The sequence below is a fragment of the Arachis ipaensis genome, chromosome B9, assembly GCF_059453495.1.
Source record: "Arachis ipaensis isolate K30076 ecotype BB chromosome B9, ASM5945349v1, whole genome shotgun sequence".
NCBI lineage: Eukaryota > Viridiplantae > Streptophyta > Magnoliopsida > Fabales > Fabaceae > Arachis > Arachis ipaensis.
Window position 1 is genome coordinate 128,663,437 of NC_142444.1, and position 14,880 is coordinate 128,678,316.

The 14,880-nt window shown below is 38.4% G+C and overlaps 1 non-coding gene across 1 annotated transcript; it reads left to right on the plus strand.

Moving 5' to 3' along the window:
- The first annotated feature begins 3,765 nt into the window (after positions 1-3,765).
- LOC148546287 (small nucleolar RNA R71) lies at positions 3,766-3,869 on the plus strand. Its single transcript, XR_015902029.1, has one exon. It is a non-coding gene; the product is annotated as a small nucleolar RNA R71 (small nucleolar RNA).
- Positions 3,870-14,880: the final 11,011 nt, after the last annotated feature.

Sequence of the window (14,880 nt, forward strand, 5' to 3'; positions counted from 1 at the left end):
AAATAAATAGACAAGGAGATTAAAGAATGAGTCCACCTTAGTGAGGGTGGCGTCTTCCTCTCCTTGAAGAACCAATGATGCTCTTGAGCTCCTCTATGTCTCTTCCTTGTCTTTCTTGCTCCTCCCTCATAGCTCTTTGATCTTCTCTAATTTCATGGAGGATGATGGAGTGCTCTTGATGCTCCACCCTTAGTTGTCCCATGTTGGAACTTAATTCTCCTAGGGAAGTGTTGATTTGCTCCCAATAATTTTGTGGAGGAAAGTGCATCCCCTGAGGCATCTCAGGGATTTCATGGTGAGGAATTTCCTCATGCTCATGTTTGAGGTCTATGATCTCTTATTTGCTCCATCCTTTTCTTAGTGATGGGCTTGTCTTCTTCAATGAGGATATCTCCCTCTATGTCAATTCCAACCGAATTGCAGAGGTGGCAAATGAGGTGAGGAAAGGCTAACCTTGCCCAAGTGGAGGACTTGTCAGCCACCTTGTAGAGTTCTTGAGGTATAATCTCATGAACTTCCACCTCTTCTTCAATCATGATACTATGGATCATGATGGCCCGGTCTATAGTAACTTCAGACCGGTTACTAATAGGAATGATTGAGCATTGAATGAACTCTAGCCATCCCCTAGCCACTGGTTTGAAGTCATGCCTTCTTAATTGAACCGGTTTGCCTCTTGAGTCAATTTTTTATTGAGCTCCTTTCTCACATATGTCTATGAGAACTTGGTCCAACCTTTGATCAAAGTTGACCCTTCTTGTGTAGGGGCGTGCGTTCTCTTCCATCATTGGCAAGTTGAACGCCAGCCTTACATTTTCCGGACTGAAATCTAAGTATTTCCCCCGAACTATAGTAAGCCAATGCTTTGGATTCGGGTTCACACTTTGATCATGATTCCTAGTGATCCATGCGTTTGCATAGAACTCTTGAACCATTAGGATCCTGACTTGTTGAATGGGGTTGGTGAGAACTTCCCAACCTCTTCTTTGGATCTCAAGTCGGATCTTCGGATACTCATTCTTTTTGAGCTTGAAAGGAACCTCAGGGATCACTTTCTTCTTGGCCACAACTTCATAGAAGTGGTCTTGATGGACCTTTAAGATGAATCTTTCCATCTCCCATGACTCAGAGGTGGAAGCAATTGCCTTTCCTTTCCTCTTTTTAGAGGTTTCTCTGGCCTTAGGTGCCATATATGGCTATGGAAAAACAAAAAGCTATGCTTTTACCACACCAAACTTAAAATGTTTGCTCGTCCCCGAGTAAAAGAAGAAAGAAAGAAGAAGTAGAAGAAGAGAAATGGAGGAGAGGGAGAGAGAGGTTGTTTCGGCCAAGGGTGAATTTAGGGTTGTGTTGTGTGAAAATGAAGAAGGAATGAGGGGTTTATATAGGAGTGGGGGAGGGTGAAGTTTCGGCCATTAGGGTTGGGTTTGGGAGGGAAATTAGTTTGAATTTGAAGGTAGGTAGGGTTTTGGGGAAGAAAGGATGGATGTGAGTGGTGAAGAGGTGATGGGAAAGAGTGATTGAGTTGATTGGTGAAGGGTATTTGGGAAAGAGAGTCATGAAAAGGTGTGAAGAGGAGAGAAGAAGGGTAGGTGGGGATCCTGTTGGGTCCACAGATCCTGAGGTGTCAAAGGTTTTTTATCCCTGCACTTTTTAGACGTGTAAAATGCCCTATACATGCAATCCTGGCGTTTAACGCTAGACTGCTGCTTGTTTCTGGCGTTAAACGCCACTTTCATGCTCTGTTCTGGCGTTTAACGCCAGGTAGATGCTGGTTTCTGGCGTTAAATGCCAGCTTGGTGCCTGTTTCTGGCATTAAACGCCAGACAGATGCTTGTTTCTGGCGTTTAAATGCCAGACTGCTCTCCTCCAGGGTGTGCTATTTTTAATGCTGTTTTTCATTTTGTTTTTTATTTTTCAGTAGTTTTTGTGACTCCACATGATCATCAACCTAATAAAACATGAAATAACAAAGAGAAAATAAAATAGATATGATTAAATAACATTGGGTTGCCTCCCAACAAGCGCTTCTTTAATGTCAATAGCTTGACAGTGAGTTCCCATGGAGCCTCACAGATATTTAGAGCATTGTTGGAACCTCCCAACACCAAACTTAGAGTTTGAATATGGGGGTTCAACACCAAACTTAGAGTTTGGTTGTGGCCTCCCAACACCAAACTTAGAGTTTGACTTTGGGAGCTTTGGTTGACTCTACAGTGAGAAAAGTTTTTCATGCTTCCTCTCCATGGTTACAGAATGAGATCCTTGAGTTTTAAACACAAGGTTGTCCTCATTCAGTTGAAGGATCAATTCTCCTCTGTCCACATCAATCACAGCTCTTGCTGTGGCTAGGAAGGGTCTTCCAAGGATGATGGATTCATCCTCATCCTTCCCTGTGTCTAGGATTATGAAATCAGCAGGGATGTAAAGGCCTTTAACCTTTACTAGCACGTCATCTACTTATCCATAAGCCTGTTTTCTTGAGTTGTCTGCCATCTCTAATGAGATTCTGGCAGCTTGCACCTCAAAAATTCTCAGTTTCTCTATTACAGAGAGTGGCATGAGGTTTATCCCTGACCCAAGGTCACATAGAGCCTTCTCAAAGGCCATGGTGCCTATGGTACAAGGTATTAAGAACTTTCCAAGATCCTATTTCTTCTGAGGCAATGTCAGTTGATCCAGATCACTCAGTTCATTGATGAGCAAGGGAGGTTCATCTTCCCAAGTCTCATTACCAAATAATTTGGCATTCAGCTTCATGATTGCACCAAGGTACTTGGCAACTTGCTCTTCAATGACATCTTCATTCTCTTCAGAAGAAGAATACTCATCAGAGCTCATGAATGGCATAAGGAGGTTCAATGGAATCTCTATGGTCTCTAGATGAGCCTCAGATTCCTTTGGTTCCTCAGAGGAAAACTTCTTGTTGATCACTGGACGTCCCAGGAGGTCTTCCTCACTGGGATTCACGTCCTCTCCCTCCCTTGTAGGTTCGGCCATGATGGTTAAATCAATGGCCTTGCACTCTCTTTTTAGATTCTCTTCTGTATTGCTTAGGAGAGTACTAGGAGGAGTTTCAGTGACTCTTTTACTCAGCTGGCCCACTTGTGCCTCCAAATTTCTAATGGAGGACCTTGTTTCATTCATGAAACTCAAAGTGGCCTTAGATAGATCAGAGACTATATTTGCTAAGCTAGATGGATTCTGCTCAAAATTTTCTGTCTGTTGCTGAGTGGATGATGGAAAAGGCTTACTATTGCTAAACCTGTTTCTTCCACCATTATTAAAGCCTTGTTGAGGCTTTTGTTGATCCTTCCATGAGAGATTTGGATGATTTTTTCATGAGGGATTATAGGTGTTTCCATAGGGTTCACCCATGTAATTCACCTCTGCTATTGCAGGGTTCTCAGGATTATAAGCTTCTTCTACAGAAGATGCCTCTATAGTACTGTTGGATGATTCCTTCAATCCATTCAGACTCTGAGATATCATATTGACTTGCTGAGTCAATATTTTATTCTGAGCCAATATGGCATTCAGAGTATCAATTTCAAGAACTCCCTTCCTCATGGGCGTCCCATTATTCACAGGATTCCTTTCAGAAGTGTACATGAACTGGTTATTTGCAACCATGTTAATGAGTTCTTGAGCTTCTGCAGGCATTTTCTTTAGGTGAATGGATCCACCTGCAGAATGGTCCAGTGACATCTTTGATAGCTCAGATAGACCATCATAGAATATATCCAGGATGGTCCATTCTGAAACATGTCAGAAGGACACTTTTTGGTCAGTTCCTTGTATCTCTCCCAAGCTTCATAGAGGGATTCACCTTCCTTTTGTTTGAAGGTTTGAACATCCACTCTAAGCTTACTAAGCTTTTGAGGAGGAAAGAACTTGGCTAAGAAAGCCGTGACCAGCTTATCCCAAGAGTTCAGGCTATCCTTAGGTTGAGAGTCCAACCATATTCTAGCTCTGTCTCTTATAGCAAATGGGAAAAGCATAAGCCTGTAGATCTCGGGATCAATCCCATTGGTCTTAACAGTATCACAAATCTGCAAGAACTCAGTTAAGAACTAAAAAGGATCTTCAGATGGAAGTCCATAAAACTTGCAGTTCTGTTGCATCAGAGAAACTAATTGAGGTTTAAGCTCAAAGTTGTTTGCTCCAATGGCAGGAATTGAGACGCTTCGTCCATGTAAATTGGAATTAGGTGCAGTAAAGTCACTAAGCATCTTCCTTGCATTGTTGTTATTTTTGGCCATGTCTCCTTCTTTTTCGAAATTTTCTGTCAGATTTTCTCCAGAGAGTTGTGCTTTAGCTTCCCTTAGCTTCCTCTTCAGAGTCCTTTCAGGTTCAGGATCAGCTTCAATAAGAATGTTCTTATCCTTGTTCCTGCTCATATGAAAAAGAAGAAAACAGAAAATATGGAATCCTCTATGTCACAGTATAGAGATTCCTTTATGTAAGTGTAAGAAGAGAAGAGTGTAAGAAGGAGAAGAGGAAAAATTCGAACATAGAGAGGAAGATGGGGTTCGAATTTTAGGTGAAAGAGAAGTGTTAGTAGATAAATAAATAAATAGAAGGAGATGAAGAAGAGAAGAACTCGAAAATTAAACAAAATAGAATAAAAATATTTAAAATTAACTTTAAAATTCGAAAATTTAAAAAAAAAAGAAAAATGAAATTAAATTAAATTAAAGCTTAAAACAATTAGTTAATTAAAAAGGAATTTTGAAAAAGATGGAAGGGATTTTCAAAAATTAGAAAGAGAGAGTTAGTTAGGTAGTTTTGAAAAAGATATGATTGAAATAGTAAACTTTTAAAATCAAACAAAAAGTCAAGTAGTTAATTGAAAAAGATTTGAAAATCAAATTTTGAAAAGATAAGAAGTTAGAAAAGATTTTGAAATTGATTTTGAAAAAGATGTGATTGAAACTTATTTTGAAAAAGATTTGAAAAAGAAATTTAAAAAGATTTGATTTTGAAGATTAAAGTTGATTACTTGACTAACAAGAAACTAAAAAGATATGATTCTAGAGTTTAAAGATTGAACCTTTCTTACTAGGCAAGTAACAAACTTAAAATTTTTGAATCAATCACATTAATTGTTAGCATTAATTTTGAAAATATGAGACAAAATAAGAAAAAGATTTTTGAAAATCAATTTGAAATTTTCAAAAATTATGAGAGAAAAATGAAAAAGATTTTATTTTTGAAAAGGATTTGAAAAAGATAGAATTTTTAAATTGAAAATTTAATTTGACTCATAAGAAACAACTAGATTTTAAAAATTTTTGAAAAAAAATCAAGTCAAATATTCGAATTTTGTGAGATAAAAAGGGAAAGATATTTTTTTATTTTTTGATTTTTAATAAAGAGAGAGAAAAACATCAAAAAGACTCAATGCATGAAAATTTTGGATCAAAACAAATGATGTGTGCAAGAACACTATGAATGTCAAGATGAACACCAAGAACACTTTGAATGTCAAGATGAACACCAAGAACTTATTTTTGAAAATTTTTAAGAAAAGAAAAACATTCAAGACACCAAACTTAGAAATTTTCAATAATTAGACACTAACAAATTGAAAATGCATATGAAAAACAAGAAAAGACACAAAACAAGAAAATATGAAGATCAAACAAGAAGACTTACCAAGAACAACTTGAAGATCATGAAGAATGCAATGCATGAATTTTCGAAAAATGCAAGAAAGAGATAAACATGCAATTGACACCAAACTTAAAATTTGACTCAAAACTCAAACAAGAAACATTAAATTTTTTGTTTTTATGATTTTATTAAAAAATTTTTGGATTTTTCGAAAATATTTTGGAAAAGAAAATAAGGATTTTAGAATTTTTAATGAGAATTCCAGGAATCTTGCAATGTTAGTCTAAAGCTCCGGTCCAGGAATTAGACATGGCTTACTAGCCAGCCAAGCTTTCAGTGAAAGCTCCGATCCAAAACACTAGACATGGTCAATGGCCAGCCAAGCTTTAGCAGATACAAATCAGACATACAACAGCTGATACTTCATCTAACTTCATATGCTGATAAGTGGAAGCCTCGGTCCAAATGAATTAGACATGGCTTTACAGCCAATCAGGCTTCAACGTGCTTCATGAAACTCTAGAATTCATTCTTAAAAATTCTGAAGAAAAATATATTTTTGAAAATATTTTTTTTTGATTTTTTGAAATTAAGAATAAAAACAAAAAGCTTAAAATTAAAATAAAATTACCTAATCTGAGCAACAAGATGAACCGTCAGTTGTCCAAACTCGAACAATCCCCGGCAATGGCGCCAAAAACTTAGTGCACGAAATCGTGATCAATCATTCCTTGGTAACGGCACTAAAAACTTAATACGCACGTTCATAATTTTAGTTCTTTTTCACAATTTCGATACAACTAACCAGCAAGTGCACTGGGTCGTCCAAGTAATAAACCTTACGTGAGTAAGGGTCGATCCCACGGAGATTGTCGGCTTGAAGCAAGCTATGGTCACCTTGTAAATCTCAGTCAGGCGGATTCAAAAGGTTATAGAGTTTTAATAATTAAAAGATAAATAAAATATAAACTAGGATAGAGATACTTATGTAATTCATTGGTGAGAATTTCAGATAAGCGTATAGAGATGCTTTCGTTCCTCTGAACCTTTGCTTTCCTGCTGTCTTCATCCAACCATTCCTACTCCCTTCCATGGAAAGCTTTATGTAGGGCATCACCGTTGTCAATGGCTACATCCCATCCTCTCTGTGAAAATGGTCCAATGAGTTGTCACTGCATGGCTAGTCATCTGTCGGTTCTCGATCATACTGGAATAAGATTTACTATCCTTTTACGTCTGTCACTACGCCCAGCACTCGCGAGTTTGAAGCTCGTCACAGCCATTCCTTCCCAGATCCTACTCAGAATACCACAGACAAGATTTAGACTTTCCAAATCTCAAGAATGGCCGTCCATGGGTTCTAACTTATACCACGAAGATTCTAATATCTCGGACTCGGTCCTCTGTATTAGATATCTAAGAGATACTCATTCTAGCTTGTTTGCATGTAGAACGGAAGTGTTTGTCAGGCACACGTTCATAGGTGAGAATGATGATGAGCGTCACATAATCATCACATTCATCATGTTCTTGGGTGCGAATGGATATCTTAGAGAAGGAATAAGCTTGAATTGAATAGAAAAACAGTAGTACTTTGTATTAATTCATGAGGAACAGCAGAGCTCCACACCTTAATCTATGGAGTGTAGAAACTCTACCGTTGAAAATACATAAGTGATAAGGTACAGGCTTGGCCGAATGGCCAGCTCCCATGATCTAAGAACTAAACGTCCCCAGATGTCTAATACAATAGTAAAAAGTCCTATTTATGCTAAACTAGTTACTAGGGTTTACAGAAATAAGTAAATGATGCAGAAATCCACTTCTGGGGCCCACTTGGTGTGTGCCTGGGCTGAGCATTGAGCTTTACACGTGTAGAGGCTTCTCTTGGAGTTGAACACCAGTTTGTAACCTGTTTCTGGCGTTTAACTCCACTTTGCAACCTGTTTCTGGCGTTTAACTCCAGAATGCAGCATGGAGCTGGCGTTCAACGCCAGTTTGTGTCATCTAAACTCGGGCAAAGTATGGACTATTATATATTTCTGGAAAGCCCTGGATGTCTACTTTTCAATGCAATTAAGAGTGCGCCATTTGAAGTTTTGTAGCTCCAGAAAATCCACTTTGAGTCCAAGGAGGTCAGAATCCAACAGCATCTGCAGTCCTTCTTCAACCTCTGAATCTGATTTTTGCTCAAGTCCCTCAATTTCAGCCAGAAAATACCTGAAATCACAGAAAAATACAAAAACTCATAGTAAAGTCCAGAAATGTGAATTTTAATTAAAAACTAATAAAAATATATTAAAAACTAACTAAATCATACTAAAAACTATGTAAAAACAATGCCAAAATGCGTATAAATTGTCCGCTCATCAGAGGTGCCCAGAGCTCTTAAGCACACTCTTTTTGCTTTGGACCATGACTTTAACCGCTCAGTCTCAAGCTTTTCACTTGACACCTTCACGCCACAAGCACATGGTTAGGGACAGCTTGATTTAGCCGCTTAGGCCAGGATTTTATTCCTTTGGGCCCTCCTGTCCATTAATGCTCAAAGCCTTGGATCCTTTTTATCCTTGCCTTTTAGTTTAAAGGGTTATTGAATTTTTGCTCTTGCCTTTTGGTTTAAAGAGTTATTGGCTTTTTCTGCTTGCTTTTTCTTTTTCTTTCTTTTTTCTTTATTTTTTTTCTTTTTCTTTTTTGCCATTTTTTTTGCAAGCTTTACTTTTTCACTTCTTTTTCTTGCTTCAAGAATCAATTTTATGATTTTTCAGATTATCAATAACATTTTTCCTTTTTTATTATTCTTTCAAGAGCCAACAATTTTAACATTCATGAACAACAATATCAAAAATATGCATTGTTCAAGCATTCATTCAGAAAAACAAAAAGTACTGCCACCACATCAAAATAATTAAACTATTTTAAATTTCAAAATTCATGTACTTCTTGTTCTTTTTCAAGTAAAAGCATTGTTTATTTAAGAAAGGTGAAGGATTCATAGGACATTCATAACTTTAAAGCACAGGCACTAGACACTAATGATCATGTAATAAAGACACAAACATAGATAAACATAAAGCATAAAAAATCGAAAAACAGAAAAATAAGAACAAGAAAATTAAAGAACGGGTCCACCTTAGTGATGGCGGCTTGTTCTTCCTCTTGAAGATCTTATGGAGTACTTGAGCTCCTCTATGTCTCTTCCTTGCCTTTGTTGCTCCTCTCTCATGGCCTTTTGGTCCTCTCTAATTTCATGGAGGATGATGGAGTGATCTTGGTGCTCCATTCTTAGTTGTTCCATATTAGAACTCAAATCTCCTAAAGAGGTGTTGAATTGCTCCCAATGGTTATGTGGAGGAAAGTGCATCCCTTGAGGCATCTCAGGGATTTCATGATGAGGAATTTCCTCATGCTCTTGTTGAGTTCCATGAGTGAGCTTTCTTGTTTGCTCCATCCTTTTCTTAGTGATGGGCTTTTGAGATAAATCTCTCCATCTCCCATGACTCAGAGGTGGAGGCAATTGCCTTCCCTTTCCTCTTTCTAGAGGTTTCTCTGGCCTTAGGTGCCATTAATGGTTATGGAAAAACAAAAAGTAGAGCTTTTTCCACACCAAACTTAAAATGTTTGCTTGTCCTCGAGCAAAAGAAGAAAGAAAGGAGGAAAAGAAGAAGAAATTGAGGAGATGGAGGAGTGTGTTGGGTTCGGCCAAGGGGGTAGGGGTGTGTAAGATATGTGAAATTGAAGGTGGTAAGGAGGGGTATTTATAGAGAGAATTCGGTTATGGAGGGGTGGGTTTGGGAGGGAAATGGTTTGAATTTGAATGGTGAGGTAGGTGGGGTTTATGATGGATGGATGTGAGTGGTAAAGAGAGTATGGAGAAGAGGGTAGGATTTGATAGGTGAACGGTATTTGGGGAAGAGAGTTATGAAAAGGTGTGAAGAGGAGAGAAGGAGAGGTAGGGTAGGTGGGGATCCTCTGGGGTCCACAGATCCTGAGGTGTCAAGGAATTCGAGTCCCTGCACCATTTTGGCGTTTAAACACCCACTGTGTGCCGATTCTGGGGTTTAACGCCAGCTCTGCTACCTTTCCTGGCGTTAAACGCCAGTCTGCTGCCCTTTTCTAGCGTTTAACGCCAGCCAGACACCCTTTTCTAGCGTTAAACACCAGTCTGTCTGCCATTTCTGGCATTTAACGCCAGCCAGATGCCATACACCCTTTTCTAGCGTTAAACGCCCAGAATGCTGCCAGACTGGGCGTTAAACGCCCATTCTGCTATCCTTACTGGCGTTTAAATGCCAATAAGCCTGTCCTCCAGGGTGTGCTATTTTTGATGCTGTTTTTTGTTTTGCTTTAATTCTGTAGCTGTGATGTGTGGAAAATGATCCAACACAAAACTCACCGGCAAGTGTACCGGGTCGCATCAAGTAATAATAACTCACGTGAGTGAGGTCGATCCCACAGGGATTGAAGGATTGAGCAATTTTTGTTTAATGGTTGATTTAGTCAAGCAAACAAGAGTTGATTGGAGTGATTTGTAATTAACAGAAACTAAATTGCATGAATTGTAAAGGGAAAGGGAAGAATTGCCGTAAATTAAAGAGCAAAGGAAGTAAAGAAGCTGAATCTTAAAGAGCAAGTAAAGTGAATGGCAGAAACTTAGAGTGCAAGAAATGTAAATAACTGAAACTTAAAATGCAAGAAATATAAATGGCTTGAATAATAAAAGGATTCGGGACCAGAAATTAAAGTAGAGAAAGTAAAAGGGCATTAAACAGAGAAGTAAAGGGTGAATTAGAATGCAACAGATCTAAACAAGAAAAGAACAATTGCTTGAAAATCCAAACAGAAAGAAAAATGTAGCTCAATTGCATTGGTTCAAGAGAAGTCAAAGATCTCAGGGTTAGAAGAGACTAGAGAACAAGTCTAGATCTCAATCCTTCCTTGATCCAACCAAGAACAATTGCAAGAGAAGTAGAAAAGTTAATTGCAGGAGAAGTAAAGAAGAAAGCAGTAAAGAGAATTCAAATCCAAAGTCACAATTCCTTCAATTATGCAGACAAATAAACAGAGAGAGATCCCAAGGTGAGATTGAAACAGAATTTCTTCAATTCTCTACCCAAGATCCAAAACAAAGAATAAAAAGTGTAGAAGCAAGAACAAGGAAGAAGAGAGATCAATTCTCCTTCCCAATTCCCCAAAATAGAACTCAGAGATCCAAAGTCAAAGAAAAACTCTCAAAATTACAAGTAAAATTTCTAAAAGAAGAAAAAGGTTCTCTCTAAATCAAAATAACACATATTTATACACTTCCTAATTTGAATCTAAGAATTTGGGTGGGCTTTAAAATTTGGTGAAGAAATGAATTAATTTTGATTTTTGATGAATTTTTGGCCCATGGTGCACCTCCCAGGGGAAAGCTCAGCTCTTGGCAAGAGCTTTGGCCAAGAGCTTTGGTTCCCTTCCTTGCCAAAGTGTGCGCACGTTCCTTCCTTGTGACAAGAGAATAAAGCTCTTTGCAAGAGCTTTGAGCTCTTGGCAAGAGCTTTGCTTGTTCTTGAGGTCCCTGGTTCAAGCATTGGGTGAAGCAAAATTGGTTGCAAGTTCATGAAGAGTGCAGCGCTCCTTGTTGTTTGAGTGAGGCTCCCACTTCGATTTCCAGTGAATGCATTTTGTGGAGCCAATTTTCTTTATGCCTAGCAATATAAAGTAGTGCTCAGTTAAGTAGAGCAACTGAGCGCCCTTGCCCCATTGGAGCAACACCTTCTTGTTATCCTTCAGGTGCAAGGTTCAAGTCTTGGGGGTTCGAATCTCCTGGAGTGAAAACAAGCCAATTTTTGCTTGTTTTCCTTGTAAGGTAGCGCTACACTCTCCCCCTTTGGTCTTGAGTTCAAACCTTGGTGAGTGCATTGGTGAGCTTTTCTTCCTTGATTTTCTTCAAAGCAAGCCCGAAAAAGCTCTTGGCAAAGCTCTTGGCAAGAGCTGAGCTTTGAGTTTGCCTTGCTTCCTTATTCCTTGTAGCATTTGGCTAAGCTCTTGACAAGAGCTCTAGGCTCTTGGCAAGAGCTTTGTGCTCTTGCTCCTTGCTTGGCCTTTGATTTTTGAAGTAAAGCTCTCCACAAGAGCTCTAAGCTCTTGGCAAGAGCTTTGTGCTCTCACTCTTTGTGTGAACCACGCTTTTTCTTTCCTTGGGCCACTCTTCTCTTCCTTGTGCACGCTTTCTTTATTTCCTTAGATCATGCTCCTTAGGCTACGCTTTCCTTATTTTTTTTCTTTTCTTCACCTACAAGTAATCAAAACAACCAATCAAAGTATCACAAAATTCACAAAGCTTAAATTTCATTTAAAACCAATTAATTTTAGCTTAAACTTCATGATTTTGTGCCAATTAAAGGATGGTTGATTGATTCAAAGAAACCATGCAATTCCACTCCAAATTACTAACTTACAATGCAAGAAAGTGCATAAAAACTAATGAAACAAGTGAAAAATGCTTGCAAAATTAGCATATGATGACTTGTCATCACAACACCAAACTTAAATCTTGCTTGTCCCCAAGCAAGCATCAAACATAAGAGTAAATGAAATGAAACAGAGAAGTGTGCATATCCTTATTAGGCATATAGTTGAACTTGGTTCATGGGATTTTTATGCAGACAATGATGGCTCATTTATTGCTTGTTGTTACATAAGAGATGCTTCCTCAAAGGATCACTAAGTTTGCTACTATAAGGCTTTACTTTTGCTTGTTCCCTTGCTAAGTTTTCCTTCTTTGTTTTGCTCAGAGAGCTTATTGTTCTTTGAAGGCTTGGTGGCAAATGTTGCAGCAGCCTTTGGCTTAACTTTGTTCAACATTCCTTCACCATAGACACATGGCTCACCATTTTCTTCCTAGGATCATTGATGCCCATCATCTCTTTAGATAACTAAGTGTTTTGTAGCTAGGTTGCTCTTTATTGTGGACTTTCAGTTGGCAATCCCAAATCAGTTGATCTAAGTGGCCAAGTTTTGAAATACTCCTTAGAACTTACTTGTCCAAGCATATCCTAGCACAAAAACACCACAGGCATGTGTCCTAGGGTCCAAGCTATTGGTGCCTAGCCTTATTATTTGTTTTCTTTGCCATTCTTGGCTTTTTCTCTTTCTTTTTCTTTCTATTTTATTTCATTCTCAAGGGATCTTTAATGATTCAAGCATTTATAACATCAAACTAGTTCCTTCTTTAAAGAACATATTATTATGCAGCATTTATTTTATGAGCCATGCATTAAATCAACAAATACCACCACTAACTTTCATTCTAACTTATGCAACATTGGATATTTACTTCCTAATTCAAATATTTCTCTTTTATTCAAGTATATGGGAAACAAAGCAAAACTCAAGCTAAGTAATGGGCAACAAGCATTATGCAGATCAGCATTCTTGACAAACAATTCCACTTGCAACCAACTGAATACTTTAGTAAGACATACAAGAATTTCCAATTTAAAGTACTTCTTCAACAACAAGGATTAAGTGTAGACACAACCTTTTGGGTTGTAGCTTTTCATTCTTCCTCCTGTTGTATCCCTTTTGAGTCATAATGCAGACTGTCTCCAAATGTTGGCTTCTTTCCTGCATAATTCTCAAAAGTGGCTTGCTTCTCAAACCCTTAAGTAGATGGTTAATATGCATGAATTTAAGGCGGCTTTCAAACTTATTTTGGTGTGGGAACACCAAACTTAATTCCTTGCCAATGCCTCTGATGCAATAGGTTAACCATATGTGAAATCCTTTTATCTTTGCTAAAGGCAATAAAAACTGGAAAAACTAAAAGGTAAACAATTGGTTAATCGGTTTATCTGATTGCTCGGAGCTAGCAGCCAAGTATGCAGAAGGTGAGAATGTGCTTTTAAATGAGATTTTGGTGGAACACCAAACTTAGAATCCTTAATTCTCCCTTAATTTATTTTGGTGTGCAACACCAAACTTAGCTCCTTGCAATATAGATAAGTCTAATTAACCCTTTTATTAAAATAGCTATGAAGAGTGAACTACCTCAAGTTGGGTTGCCTCCCAACAAGCGCTTCTTTATTGTCACTAGCTTGACATCTCATCCTTTGATCATGGGGGTTGAAAATCATAGTGCCTCACCTTTTCTCCTCTTACTGTGAACTTCCTTCCGGTCTCCTCTTTGATGATCTCTAGGTGTTCAAGTGAAAGGATCCGGTTCACAGTATAGCACTCAGATAATTATGGAAACACCTTCATTGGTTGGGTGTTTAACATCACTTTATCCCCTGGTGAGAAGCCTTCAGTGGGGATATTCTTGTTTCTCCACCCTTTTGGCCTCTTCTTCTTTTCTTTCTCAGAAGATAATTCATGCCTTGGTAGCTCTTTATCTGGGGTGTTGAATTTCTCATCTGGGGGTTTTGGATCTAGTTCCTCCTTGATTTCTTTGGTCTGTTGCACCATTTCTACTTTTTTCAAGCATAGATTTAGAAGTTTTGGAGTTAACTCATTGACTGTCTCCTTCAAACTTTGATCTCTGGCCTTATCCTTCATACAATCTTCTTCTTGAGTGGGCTCATGCAGGGTTTTAAAAACATGGAATGCTAGGTGCTCATCATGCACTCTCAGCAATAATTTCCCTTTTTCAACATCTATCAATGCTCTGTCCGTAGCTAGGAAAGGCCTCCCCAGGATGATGGGAGTGTTAGGGTCCTCTTCTATATCTGAGATAACAAAGTCAGCAGAGAGAAAGAATTTTCCCACTTTTACCAACACATTCTCCACAACTCCCAGTGCTTGCTTAATGGATTTGTTAGCCATTTGGAGAACTATTCGTGTGGACTTCAGCTCAGAAATTTGAAGTTTCCTCATTAGAGACAAAGGCATCAAGTTTATGCTTGCACCGAGGTCACAGAATGACTTCTTAATTGTTATGTTTCCTATGGTGCAAGGTATGTAAAAACTTCCAGGATCATCTTTCTTCTCTTGCAGCTGTGGCTCAAGGATATTTTTGTCTCTCTTTGAGCTTTTTGCATTCTTGGTCTTTCTATCCTCTTCACTTTTCTCTTCTGTCTCTTCTTGTGGAACTTCTCTGTTATGTTCTTCTTGATTGATGGCTTCCTTCTCCCTAGTCTCCTCACTTTCCACTATGATTACTTTGCACTCTTCCCATTTTGTAGCTTCTCCTTTGTCTCTTTCAGTGACATTGGGGAAGGTAATTGCTCTCTTCTCACCCATTTCTGAAATTTGCTTAGCCATTTACTCCAAATGCCTCTC